The 14913-nt window shown below is 42.0% G+C and overlaps 1 long non-coding RNA gene across 2 annotated transcripts in view; it reads right to left on the reverse strand.

The window, feature by feature from the left end:
- Positions 1 to 14913, reverse strand: part of LOC132689445 (uncharacterized) — a 102685-nt gene that overhangs the window by 29110 nt on the left and 58662 nt on the right. The window contains exons 3-5 of one of the 2 annotated variants that reach the window (XR_009615014.2): positions 7398 to 7612; positions 5301 to 5384; positions 2308 to 2502 (exon numbers count right to left, since the gene is read on the reverse strand). This is a non-coding gene — a long non-coding RNA (uncharacterized LOC132689445). Of the gene's footprint in view, positions 1 to 2307; positions 2503 to 5300; positions 5385 to 7397; positions 7613 to 14913 lie in introns of those variants that run through there. The other variant, XR_009615017.3, reaches the window with a different exon arrangement.

Genomic DNA, 14913 nt, shown 5'->3' on the forward strand with positions numbered 1-14913 from the left:
CTTTCCCAATAATTGGTAACTCAAATAATTCATAACCTGAGCAATTGATAACCCAACTGACACTGCAGTGATATTAATTGGTGGCTTCAAACTTACGTCTTCCTCTCCTACAGGCATGTCTGGTTTAAACAGAAGACCAAAGCAGGCAATATTTAACCCAACAGATGGCTTTGCTAACAGTGGTATTTTTGGTAGTTGCTTCTCAGCCCTTCTGGAGCCCCAGTGGGTGCTCTTCATCACCCACAGTTGTGACTGTGGACTCAAACTGCAGTGAAGGCTAGCTCCCCTAAGAACGCAGGCTTACTTGCTACAAGTTTAAAGAGCCCTGCACCAATTCAGGGCCGTGAGAGCCACCTTATTCTCTGGGTCTCTCCTGTGTAAGTTTGCAAGTCACAGCTTGACTCCTGGGTCTTCCCAATGACAGCTCTGCTCTCCTGGAGAATTAAAAACCTAAATTTCAAAATAAAAAAACGGGGTGGGGAGCCGCACCTGGATGGCTCAGTTGGTTGAGCATCTGATTCTTGATTTTGGCTCAGGTCATGATCTCATGGTTCGTAAGTTCAAGCCTCGCATCAGGTTCCATGCTGATGGTGCAGAGCCTGCTTGGGATTCTTTCTCCCTCTCTTTCTCTGCCCCTCTCCCACTAGCTCTCTCTCAAAAATAAGTAAACTTAAAAAAATTAAATTTCAGGTATGTCTGCACTAATGCAAAACTGTGATACTAACAAAGATGTCTGCCCCCGAAGTTCATTGTAAAGACCCAATGAAGTATGGGACAATGTTTTGTGAACTGTAAGTCCTGCACAAATATAGGCATTTCTGTTATCAGAAACCAGGATGTTAAAACATATTAAAAAGTTCATTGGAGATGTAGCTTCATGTACAAATGTTCAGTCACTATATTATTTTTATTCTTTCGGTCACCAGCACTGCATTTAAATTAATGATCAGCATTGTGTTCTGTGCCACAGGAAGAGCACAAGGCACCTGAGAGACCAGTCTGCCCTCCCTGCATGTACAGTCTTGAAGGCCAGGTCTCACATGGGAAATAACTATGTAAGCAATACAAGACAGGCATCCTCATTCCTGGTGCCTCATTTACAAAGACAGACTTGTGAACAATGCATATCCAGAAGTGTCACCCATCTGACCTCTTTACCACACAGTTGTCCAGGACCCCTTGGGCAGGGCCCCCCATCCCTGCAGTGGTCCCACTCCTCCTGCCTCCATGCCAAAGCCCCTGCCGATCCTGAGCCTGGGGTAGACATGTGGGTTTTAAATAATCCCAAAATGGGACTTGGAACATGTTTTTCCAGAGAAGCAATGAGCCCAGTGGTATTAACTGGGTCTACACCTTGCAGCCTGGTCTAGATGCCCCTTGTCTCTCATTGCACTAAGCATACACTCTTGTAACTTCCTGAGATCTGAGTCTGTATTCAGTTCATCTTGGTGCCCATAATCCCGAGCACAGGGCCTGACACGAAGTTACCCAAAGCAGATATTAGTGGGAAAAACAAATGAAGAAACAACTGTATTGTGGGCTAAATGTGTTTGGGGAGGTTAGCCTAAGAACAAAACCCCTATGCTCCCCTGGGAACTACTGTTTAAAATGACACAAAAAAATGAAAATATATATGAACATTTGTGTTTGCACATAAATACAGGAGTGTGCAGAAACAGGAGTGTGCTGGGTTGTTAACATAGATGAGGGCAGGGATTGGCCAAGGGTGAGGGGCAGAGAGAAGAGAGAGAACCACACATAAAAAGAGAGAATTTAAAGAAAAAGAAACTCCAGTATTTATAATATGTATAATAGTATTTTCATATATGTGTATATACATACACATATATACACATATATGAAAATACATATATATGTATATATACATATATGTGTATATATGTATATATACATATATATGTATATGTATGAAAATACATATATACATATAATACATATACATATAATAAAATACATATATACATATAATACATATATGTATATATACATATATGTGTATATATGTATATATACATATATATGTATATGTATGAAAATACATATATACATATGTATATACACATATATGAAAAATTAGAAAAGGGGAATGATAATTCTCTGGTACAAACCAAATAAGAAATTAAGAAATGAGAACAAACCCAAATGAGGAGATGAGGTGAACGTTCCCAAGCATACATGCAAAGAAATGAGACCAGAGGCCAGGAACCCAAAGGATACATTTACAGCAGCAATGTTAGAGCCCGGGTGCTCCCTAAGAGTTCTGGGGCCCCCAGACTGCTGGCTCTGTGGGCTCCAAGCTTTCCCACTAGCATTGTCCAACTCCAGCCGAGGATAGGTCCAAGTGAAATGGTTCACACAGCCTGCATCATATGAGCTGAACTAATATCAACAATTACATCAGGAAAAATGTGTTTACCTTGGTTTCCCGCCACAGAAAATGGGTCCAAAATGATGTTGAACATACGCCTTTCATTCCTGCTTCTATTAGAAGGACAAATAATTTAACAGGTGGGACTCAGAATTCCATGGTTCTTTTTTTTTTTTTTTTTTCTTTTTTAACTGTGGAGTATTAAACATTCCACTTTTGGTCAATGGAATCTGGAACCCTTCTTAACAGACCCCAGCAAGCTCTATTTATTTTGCAAAAGCCCTCCTAATGCTCACATGAGCAGTGAGTTGGAAAGGCCTGGGGAGTCCAATCAGACTGTACTTTCACGTGTTATCAGTACAATATGTTGCTTCAACTGAGAAAGCAAATTCTCTGACTAACTCCTCCAAGAATTGATCCAGACAGCTAAAAGAGAGGAAATCCATTCGACTTTAACAAGGCAATTGGTCCAGACTTCATACAATATCATTTCAGTCTAGAATTTTCATCATCACTGCCAAAAACATCAAACAGAAACATTACAGGACTTTCACTTGCTTTTCACTCTCCAAAGAATAGCCATCTTGTTCCAGGCCTGAGCAGCAAGAAAGGAATTAAAGGGAAATGGGGCACAGGGTAGCCACATGGAGCATTTAACTGTTTCTCACTGTCTGATTTCTGAGCTTCAAGTCAGTTATTCACAAAAAGTTGATATTTTGAAATGAAGGACAATTAGAAGTTTCCCAACAGGTTAAATGCTCCACCTCTCAAAGACTCTCCAACCACATTCATCAGGTTATCACATTTACCTTTTCTCTTTTACTCATCTGCCCTATGTAATCATTTAATAGATTACTCGGAGGGACTGCAATGTTTATGCCGATACCAATTAAAAAGTATCCCAAAATATCTCAGTGATTTATGCAAATTAGAGTGACTAATAAAGGTAACTCTAACTACTATAATGAACAAACCCCAAAATATATAATGTGTTCAACACAATAAGCATAAATAACCTGTTCCCCTGAAGTCCAAAACAGATTGGTGGCAGGTTGGTCCCACATGAGATTTGGGGACCCATGATCTCTATCTTTCCATCATATTCTCAGTGCTCTGCTGGGACAGTAGAGTCCTCTGTGTTCAGCCAGCAGACAGGAGATCAGAGACTGGAATAGCTAATACACTTCTTAAAAACTGCACCCCAGAATGACAATATGACTCCCACTCACAATTCATTAATCACCTAACTGCAAAGAAAGTTGAGCGAGATCACCTGCCTGTGTGTTCCAGAAAAGGAAACATATTTGATAAAAAGCTAGCCACTGTCTTCCATAGACCATACTCTAATAATCCATACTTTAGAGAACCAATTTTGTTATTACCATGGTAATTTAGAAATCACATTTTGGTTCATGGTGTGGCTATGTCTGTGTCTGTGTGTCATCCACATAACTGGACTATGATGACCTAGTTCCAGAACCATGAACAGAGTCCAACACCTGCTACTTGCCACAGATAAATACCAAGGAATCCTAAGTGGTTCCCTACTATAAAATTGAAGTCCAAATTGATTCAGATATACTTAGGACAGTCCAAACTTTGAGGAAGAATTTCAGGGCTGATACAAAAACTTGACAAGCACTCTGCCTTCACTGTAGACATTGGCCAGACTGGATGCTCATGTGCTCCAGGCCTGCTGTTCAGACTCCCGGAGGCTTTGTGTGGACAGGGACAACACCCGCTGTGTTCCAGCTTGTTACAGGCCACAAAGCATATTCATAATTCTCCTTTGATCTTCAACAAAATTTTGTGAAATAGAGCAGAGATTACTGTCTTATTTTTAAAAATTCTCAAGGTGGAGGTGCACCTAGGTGGCTCAGTGGGTTAAGCAACCAACTATTGATTTCAGCTCAGGTCATGATCTCATGGTTCATGAGATCAAGCCCAACCAGCATCAGGCTCTGTGTTGACATCATCCGGAAGGCTGCTTGGGATTCTCTCTCTCCCTCTCTCTATCCCTCCCCTGCACATGCTCTCTTTCCCTCTCTCTCTCTCTCCCTCTCAAAAATAAATAAATAAACTTAAAAAAAATTCTCAAGGTGGAAACTGAAAGCCTAGCAAGCTCAAGGTAAGTAGAGGTGACACTTAACTCAAAACTCACACCAGCACCCCCTAGCTCCCCAGAAAGACTATGACTGAAGTAATTTCAACAACTACAGTTGGCTTCTTCTTTCCACACAGATTACTTTCTCCAGATCATTCCTAGTACTTTTATTTAGCAAAAGAAAAATCTAACACACATTGTCTCTTGATCATGATGGAATTCTGCCAGATAAAAGTCATAAACCTTAACACTTTGTTACCCAGGGAATGATTTGTGGACCAGTAGCACTGGAAGCCCCTGGGAGTTTGCTAGAAATGTGGATTATCAGGCCCATCCCCTGACCCACTGAATCAGATTCTCTGTTTAAACAAGATACCCAAGTGATAGTAAAGCATGTCAGTATCTAGGATACTGCTTAACAGGTTAACTTGAATGGTTAGTAAGAGGGAAAAAAAGACATAATATAAAAAGAGTGCCTACAAATCAATAAGAAAAAAACAGATAGAAATCAACAAATTTAAGAACAGTTTATTCACAGAAGAAATGTAAATAGAAAATAAATATAAACATAAAATGTTCATCCTCTCCAGCAATTTGGGAAATGCAAACTAAAGCAACAACATCTTACCTCTTTTCACCTATCAGACTGGCAAATCTTATAAAGTCTGAACATTCCAAATAGAAAATACTTTAGAAAGAGGGCATTTTCTTCTAAGTGGGAGCTTAAATTGTTATAATCTTTTTTTAATTTCAAAAATTTTGATCAAACAATTCTATTTCTAGGAATCTATAATCTATAAAAAATACCTTTCAAAATGTCAAAGATAAGCAGAAAAGGATCTTCATTACTCCATTTAAATTGAGAAATGTGTAGGGATTCTAAATGTCCATCTAGAAGGAAATAGTTCAATAAGTTACTGGTATCCAAGCTTATATTCAATAAGGTATACAATAATTTAAAAAGAGGTCAGTGTCATGAAAAAAAAAAAAAGATTCCATGACATTACTGAATACCTAAACCAGCTGCAGAATAGTATGTGCAACATGATCTCATTCTTATATTTGAAAACTAGATAGGACAGAGGTGTATATATTTGTTAAAATTCACAAAACACTAAACAAAATTGGTGCATTCTATTTTATGGAAATTATACTTCAGTAAATGTTATCAAAAGGAAAACATGTATACATGTATATATGTTAGTGGATGTTACCTATGTATTTTTGGGCCTATAAATGGTCGGTAAGGAAATACAACAAGCCTTTAAAAGTGGCAGAAGCCTAGGAGAGAAGAATGTGAATGGGAACTTTCTACAGTATTAGTATTTTTCCAAACAGCATGGACACCTCTTGTATTTTAAAATGTGTAAGTCAAGAATCTAAATGAAATAAATGGAGTCATTTGCAGTGAGTCTGAATCAACATGGAAAGCCAACTCCAGTGTGACCTCATTAATTGCTTCCATTGGCTGAGTTTAGTCATTTGGTATCTAGTGTGAGATTCCACACTCAGAAGGGGTATCAACATCACACACACCATTGCCAGACTGCCTCTATATAAACTTGCCTATTTATTACTTTATACATAACTACTGAGCATCTTTAAATATCCAGCTAAAAATTTTATGGAAATTTGATACAAAAAATAAGACATAGTTCCAGCTCCCAACCTTATCACTCTTCTACTGAAAAAGCTTAACACATTTTATACCAGGTCATGGAATGAGTCTAAATTTGTTAATCCACTTTTAAAGACTCCTCTTTCTGCCTCACTCAACGAGCATTATCATTATTTTCCTCTACGTCCTGTCCACTCTGGTCAGACCTTTATAAATGTGCTATAAATGTCCAGACTTTGCTTGTTACTATCTCTCTCACCCGGAACTCCTGTCTCCCACATTATTGTATGCTTTCATCCACCCAACAAGACCCATCTCCGTCTTTTCCAGGAAATTCTTGCTTAGTCCAGAAACCCTCAATCACCTCCCCTGCCCCACATCCTGCCTTGTTTGTTGCATGAGTCTTGTCTCTGTAAGGAGAAAGGGGGTTATCCCTTATCCCTCCCATCATCTTGTACAATGTCAAGTACATAGGAATAATTAACTGACAAACATCAATGGTATACACTATCAACATATAATATCGATATATCAATATATCAGTGATATATACAACTATCAGTGACATATTATTTTATAATTGTTTAAATATCAGACAAAGGAGAGAAAATGAATAGGAAATAGTGCTTTTTCTGTTTAAAAAAATTACTTATTTTTGAGAGATGGAGAGAGAGAGAGAGCATGAGTGGGGAGGAACAGAGAGAGAAGGAAACACAGAATCTGAAGCAGGCTCCAGTCTCCAGTGCTGAGAGCTCAGAACCTGACACAGCGCTTGAACCCATGAACCTTGAGATCATAACCTGAGCCGAAGTCAGACGCTTAACTGACTGAGCCACCCGGGTACCCCAAAATAAGTGCTTTTTCAAAGCCTGATGAAATAGGTATTTTCCCCCATTCTGTAGATGGATAAACTGAGGCTTAGTGAGATTAGGTAATTTGGTCAGACTTATACAGCTCATAAATAATAGGACCAGCCCTCAAACTTATTTCTGAATGCCTCTAAAGCCCACATCTTTTCTCTGTGCCATGCTGCCTTCCTAACTTGTCACTTAGGTGATCTCACTGAATTCTCACATTGCTGTCTCAAGAAATAATTGTTGATTGATTGATGACATGTTCAGTAGCAATGTGGTCCGGTTCAAGGGTTTCCCACAGCTGAATCTGATGAAAAGCCCCTGCTGTGCTCAGAGAGATTTAACCTGCTTCAAACTCTGGCTCTCCCTCAATATCACCAGTCTCAATCTCAAGACCTGTGCAATACATAGCATGAAGTTTTATATACTCACAGTGCTAAAAACTAGTCTGAGATGACAGAGTTTAAACTCAAGGCCGGGTGTCTGGGTCACAGGTTCAATGCCAGGGAGTCTACCAACACTCCGCTTCCCAAGGTTGTCTCTGGTAGTCACTGGGCCATGTGTGGGTCAGGCTGTCTCAGACCAGCTGCTTTGATTTTACCTCCTGAGAAGTGGACTGTTGGCACATCAACGTAGAACACCGGTCCCTGGAGATAGCATAAGGCAAGCACTGAATACTCCAGAGTCAACGAACCGGGTTCCAGGTGCAGTTCTCCATTAACTAGCAGTGTGCTTTTGGGAAAATTCGCAACATTTCTGAGCCTGTTCACTCAGATATACTATGGGAATAATAGCACTTCTCCTGCCTACCTTCAGGAGGTTAAGAGAATCAGAGAGATGCTATTTATGGAAAGACTGTATAACCACAAATCTCCATCTGTCTACTATATGGTAGAGTCACTGTCATTAGAGGAGGTGGCATGCAGCCACGGACAAAGCACTGGGAAAAAATCAGGAGACCTGGGATCCACTCCTGGCTGAGCTGCCAAATCTCTTCATGTATTAGCAGCCAAGATGCTCTGGACTCACAGATCCTGTGGGTCAGAAAGACAGATTTCCGAGAGGGTTTCATTCAGAAATAACATATTCTTACTGGCAGAATGCTCCAGAGGAGAAGCTTAAGAGTCTGGGATGTATGTGGAAAAGCCATGATTTCTCCAGCTCATTTCAGCTGCAGCATCCTGGAATTCTGGGACTCCAGACATAATACTGACTGACTCATTCAGTCTTGGTGTTTGAAGCATCTCTTTTGCATCGTGTTTTATTATTTTCAATTCTGTTGTTATTTTTAACCATCTTGACTTAAGTGCCTTTTAATCCTATAAGCCACCTCGAATCCTTTTTTGAACCAAGTCATCTATAAAACACATCAATTAACATGCAACTTGCTTTGATCTTAGTAAGTCATAGAATTTCAGAGCTGGAAAAGAACTCAGAAATCAAATTCAGCCTCAAATGTTATAAATGGTAAGACAGAGACCCAGAGAGAGAGAAAGAGAGTGATTGAGAGAGGGAGGGAGAAGGCATGCGCAAAGTCACACATCTAGTTGGAGGAAGAGCCAGAAAATGACCTCAGGGTTCGCAGTCCACTGATGTCCATATCATTTTATAATATGGGCCTGAGTCTCAGTTTCTCCAGCAATAAGATGGAAATAATAATATTGTGGTCTTGCAACACTGTACAAGAAAAAACTTGTAAATTATTACACATATGGTTTTCAAAACTTTAATAATAACTAATGTTCTTCCTTGTATAAACATTGTGTAAGAAAAAACTTTCTATAATTATTACATACGGTTTTCAAAACTTTAATAACTAAATAATGTTCTTCCTAAAAACTCATGGAAAGATTCTTGGAAACCTAAGAACACTTGAGTAAGCTTCACTTGTGCCACTCACCAGAACACTTTGAACTGGGCTGTTCAGACACGCAATTTGTACACTGCATTAAGCTGGCCAGTTTAGGGGCCGGTGAAAGCCTGTATAGACCAGCTGCAGACTGGCTTTGAAGCTACACCCTTTTAGGTGCAGACTACTGTGACACAGAGAATCTCTGCCACAGATAACTCAAACCCTCTCTCTGAGGGTTTCTGAAGTGGGCAGAAATATTGGCAGCCATGAATAGGAGGGTCCTCAGTAAACAAACTAGACCTCAGAGATGTAACAGTGGAAATACTACAAAAGAGAGGCACTGTGGCTCCCTGATCAAGAACTTGGGCAGAGCAGACAGAACACTGAGATGTGAACTCTAACATGGCCACTTCCTAACTCTGTGATCATGACCTCATCTCTAAACTCAGAGAAAAAGTAGTATGTCCCTCATTGGATGTTCCCAAAAAGCAAATTAGTTAATAATGCAAATTGCTTAAAACAAGGACGAGTGCATGGTAAATACCCACTAATTATTAGCTCTTATTCTGTTACTGCAGGCAAAAAATGCTGGCATGGCAGCAGAGTTTATAAATCCTGCCCCAGCCTAACTCACTAGACATGACTCTCAGGCTCTCCTGTCCCAACCTCTTCACACAGTTTCAGAACTTAAAAGTGGTCGGTTTTCCAGCACCATTTCCTAAACTATAGGACAGACACTTTCTGTTCTTCTTGAGTATTCACAGAGCAGGGCACAGGCAGAGGAAAGCCTCAAAGCCTGTGAGGACAGCCCAGGTAACCATTCGTGGTCCCTCATCTTGCCCCTCAGGACTCATGGCTTCCCACGGTTGCTGGCCGCTGGGTGGCTGGTCCCTGTCCTTTTCCTTCACCTTGTCCCTGCTCTGAACATAAACTCTCTTTGTTAAACCTCTACTGGGACTGATCCACAAGCCATCAGCTATTTGGTCAGGCTGAGGTAGAGTCAATACTAGGCTCTGCTAGCTGCCTTTAAGAGTCATTAGAGCCACAGAAAATGCTTCTCTAGCATTTGAGTAAAACTCAGTGGAAAAACTAAGATATGGTTGTTACAAAATGCAGATACAGTGTGATTCTGGTGCTCCCAACAAGAGGATGTGCAACCAACTCTAAGAGTTGTAAGGATGCCAAATGCTTCCTCTCATAACCTATTACTACTAGGCAATTTAGGAGGAGCCAGAGAACATAAATGAACTTGTACGTTCTTTAGTAAATCTCTTCTCAAAGGAAACATTTAGAGACAGTAGCAGCTACGGGGAATGATTGCAGAAATGTGATTGGGAAGCCAAATTAACTTGACACATCATGGTATTTTACAGTGTGACAGAGTAACCAAATGGGGTGTCAAACCTTGGAGTCTACAAGGGGCTCAAAGCAGACATCTCTCCTACCACCAAGATCATGAAGACTTCTGGGCCTGTGACAGGAACATGGAGCCGATGTATCCCTTCTTTTTACTCTTGAGGGTCTCTGAGTCGACCACTGTCTCTTTCTGCCTCCCTTCTTTGCAGAAACAAGAAGAGGCATAGAAATTCATTTCCTCATTCTCAGATGCATGGGAAGCATGTTCACTTTCCCAACCTGAGACGACTTTACAGCAAAGAAGGTGAACTCTTCCTTTTTCTTCCTCAGTAGACTCAGGGGTGTTGACCACATCTCTTAGGGCATCTCTTAGAGTCTGTGCTATAGGCTGTGAATAATTTGGTCTTCATACGAGTAAACCACTTGCTGTTTATTCATCCACTGAACAGATATTTATTGCTCCTACTTTATAGCAACTATATGCATAAACCCTAAGGATACAGTCATTAAGAAGACATTTAATTTACACCAAAAGTTAAATTTTAAGGTACATAAATAATTTCAGCTGGTGAGAACTGCTCTGAAGAAAAGCAATCAGAGGAATGGGACTGAGGGTAAGAACAGCCCTACCTCAGAAAGCCAGTCATGAGAGATGCCACGAAGAAGAAACCTGTCACCTCCACAGTGCGGTGCCTCTGCCCTCAATGAGAATCTGGTCGGCACCCTGCCCTGTCACCCAGCCCCTGCCTCGGACACACCACACACAGGTCACACCAAGTCATGCAGCAGTATGAGCCCATGGGTTGCCTCCACACTTCTATACCTGTGTTCAGGGTCACCTCTCTAGACTTCCCTTCGCAAGCCCACCCACGACTCCCTGGCCTTCCATTCTCAGGTCAAACATCTCTTGGTTTAGGCTCCTCCTGGTCCATCTCCTCTGCCCTCTCTGTCTTCACTGAACCCTGCCCACGTGTACACTTGTGAAATCACTTCTGACACGTGATCGCATTTCTCACATTGTATTAGAATGATTGCTTTGGTCACCTGCCTTCTGATGAAGCTGCAAGCCCCACTTCCCGTACCCAGCATCACTCACTGCGCTGCGCCCGAAACACCCTGCAACGAAACAGAGGATCCTGCCCAAACCAGGTGGGTTTAGAATGGTATTTATCCTGATTTTACAAATGAGGAAACAAAGGCTCAGAGGGATGAACTCACTTACCTAAGGTCACACAGCTAGTAACTGGTTGAAGCTGGAATTTACAACTGGGTGTTCTGAAGCCAAATTCTACTAGCAGAGGATTAGCATCCAGTTAATTAGGGTAAAAGAGGGGAAGCTGGGCCTGAAATGCCAGAATTACTGGCAGCCCCCGCACAGGTGTCATTTTGAGCCTCCACAGATCTCTGCTTGAGCCCCCTTCGGTGCTAGCCAGAAACCGAAGCTTATCTGTGGTATTTAAAGGTCCAAGAAATTGGGCAAAGTCTCATGATGGGGATGGAAAATGTCGGCTTGTCAAATTTCAAAATCTTGCAGTAATTGTCTTATTTTTTTTTAATATCCTTCATTCTAAAAATATTCTCCCCGTGACCATCCCTGCAAAAATTCCCCTCTGTCATTTAAATGGTCAAAGAAAACCCTGAAGAGACCCGAAAGGGTGATGCAGGGAAAGCAGACCAGAGTGGCTTGTCTCAGGCATCCGAGATTCTGTAAGCCCATGGTGGCAGAGCACCGGCTGAAGCAGCGGACCTTTATTTTAAAAGCCATTCTTGGGGTGCCTGGGTGGCTCAGTGAGTTAAGCATCGGACTTTGGCTCAGGTCACGACCTCAGGGTTCCTGAGTTCAAGCCCCATGTCAGGCTCTGTGCTGACAGCTCAGAGCCTGGAGCCTGCTTCAGATTCTGTGTCTCCCTCTTTCTCTACCCCTCTCCTCCCCCTTAAATAAATAAACATTACAACAAAAATTTAAAAAAAAAATCCATTCTTCTGCCACGGCAGGAAAGGCAGCCTTCAGGTGAACACACTCCCTGGAAAATCCAGGTGCCTGTGAGGATCTCAGGTGAGAATCCCAGCACCCCCATGTCCCATCACCACTTGTCCACATAGGAAGTCAGTACCCTCCTCTCTTATTCTGTAACTTTACCACCCCCAGCCTCAATTTTACCCTGAAATCCATGGTCCCCATTGATCCATCCTGTCTTTTCCACGTGCGTTGTGGTTTCACTTGTCTCTCTTCCAGACTGATCCACTGGACTCCAGTCCACCTATGCACTTCCTGCAGTGTTTCACACACTGCTCTGTGCACAGGCAGGTGCTTAATAAGTGAGGTCAGTGGATTGGTCCTCCACATCTACACATATAGAGCTATGAGTGGTCTCCACAGAACACAAGCAGCTCCAATCCTGAGATCAAATGTCCGATAGAAAACTCTCTGCTTCCTAATGTACTATTCTAAGGGGGCAGCACCTGGAAGTGGGGAAGCACTTTCCCAAAACTCCTGAGTCAAGAGTGAGGAAGGTCCAGTTATTGGAACAGGAGTCCCCAAAGTATCCGTGTGTGTGTGTGTGTGTGTGTGTGTGTGTGCACACGTGTGTGTGTGTGTGAGAGAGAGAGAGAGAGAGAGAGAGAGAGAGAGACAGAGAGAGAAAGAAGAGAGATAGCACCAACACAAGCCACAGCCTGCTCTCTTGACTACCCATCCATCCAGGGTACACTATAAACTTAGCTTTGGGATGTGTAAGGCTGGGCTAGGCCCCAAGAGAACTGGGTCCCCTTTCTCTCCCATAGCTGCCTGGGTAGAAGACAGGGAAGAATGGTACTTTTCCTAAGCACAACTTGGTTCAAAAAAGAAACTGTCCTATAATTTGGCAATCTCTTTCCTGAAGCTTGGCCTGTATTTCAGGTAGTGTCTGTTCAAAAAGGAAGGAACAATTGAACAATTAATGAGTCAACCACACTCTGAGAGCCATTCCCTGATATATGAATAAAGATTCTTTCCAAAAATGAAGTGTAAACTATACACTGGGCCTCTTGCAGTCTTCCGTGGGTCTTAATCATGCCAACAGTGATGGCAAAACCAGAATGAAGAGGTCCCTGGGCTGTAGTTGAACGGTAAGGCCAGACTTTCTACTTCACCTTCCCGAGTCTTCCCAAATAATGTGCCCAAGAAGATCACGGGCAGGTCAGGACAGAAGGGGGAAAAGAGTGGACTAGTATCCACTGGTCCCTTCTCATTCTCCCAGGTAGATTACAAAGTATCATGGACATAAAAGTCAACAAACCCAGGCCTCCTGATAGTAAGATAACCGCACCCTTCCCATCGTCCTTGGAGTATGCACTCAGAGCCATATCTCCTGGGCAAGGATGAATCACCCTGGTTCAGCTATGCTTTTTCAGAGATTTCCTGGCCACCTAGGACTGCCTTCTGAGTCTCACCTGAGGACCTAAGTGGCCCATTGGACCTCATGTGAACATAACAGTACTAGAGAGACAAATTCATGGGCACTTAGTGGTTCAAGACAAAATACAGGGTGACAAGACACTTTCAGAGTTTCTTGTTGGGGCACCTAGACATGGATGCCCCAAGAGTACAGACTGATGACATCATGCATAAGTATGTGCATAGATGCTTGGGAGACAAATTGGGCTTGTCTGTGAGGCCACAACCCTCCATCATGAAATTTTGTGATTTATGGGTCTCTCAGTTAAGATAGATGGGGAAGAGAAGGCAGTGAATTCATAGCAGTGATACTATGAGGTCTGATCAGAAAGAATGGGCCCAAAGCCTCAGGGAACAAGGGAATTAATGGGTCACTGTGAGCTTTTCCTTCTTCTGAGAAACCCTACTCAAGAATCAGAGATAACACTTACAGTTCTTTTCTGCCTTCTGTGCAGAGATTCTAGGCAATGGGACCACCAATTAGTAAGGAGGTTTCCAGGTGGCAAATGGACTTCTTAGGTAATGTCACTATGGAGGTGGCCTATAGTCTTGGATTAAGCCCAGGAGGGAGGATAGTAAAGGATACCCTTGGATGCAGCCTGGTCAGAGAAGGATGTGGGCATGACTGCTACTTTTTGGAAGATGATAAAAATTGATAGTCACAGAGGAACAACTGCAAAGTAATTCATAATAGAAAGGTCTGAGCTAGGGACCTTTACTCTGTCTTTAGTCCAAAGAATATGATTTAGTTTGGGAAAATGAGGAAAGTCATCAGTGAGGCATGGTTGAAAAGAGTCCATCATCTACTATAACCCTAGAAAACTTAGCCCATGCTAAGTCAATGTGTATTCCATTACCATGAGCCACTCTCCGGCCTTTTTCTCCAGGGCAGCCAGCCATGGACTGTAGAACTGCACTGACTGGAAATATATGCCACACCAACTTCTCATCTGTCTCCTATTCTTGTTTCCAGTGCCAACCACCTGCATCCTTTTGCAAATCTCTACTATATCTAGATCTGTTAGCTCTTTCTGCCTATTTCAATTCAGAGCAACCATTAGACCACCACCCTCTTGTCTCCTATCTTCCTGGAAAAATTGAAACTTCAGTGACTACTCCATCAATATGAGAGACCATATAAACATGTTTCATCTTTAAAATCCAGCTTTATTATGCATTTTATGGGAGATCCTGGCAAGAAACTGGTTGTGGCTGAGTAATGTCGTTTTCTTAACCCAAGACAACTGCAAAAGCTGTGAGGTCTTGAGAAGAATGATGCTTGAGGGCATGTCCACAACCCTGAG

The sequence above is a fragment of the Panthera onca genome, chromosome A3, assembly GCF_046562875.1.
Source record: "Panthera onca isolate mPanOnc1 chromosome A3, mPanOnc1 haplotype 2, whole genome shotgun sequence".
In the NCBI taxonomy this organism is placed as follows: Eukaryota; Metazoa; Chordata; class Mammalia; order Carnivora; family Felidae; genus Panthera; species Panthera onca.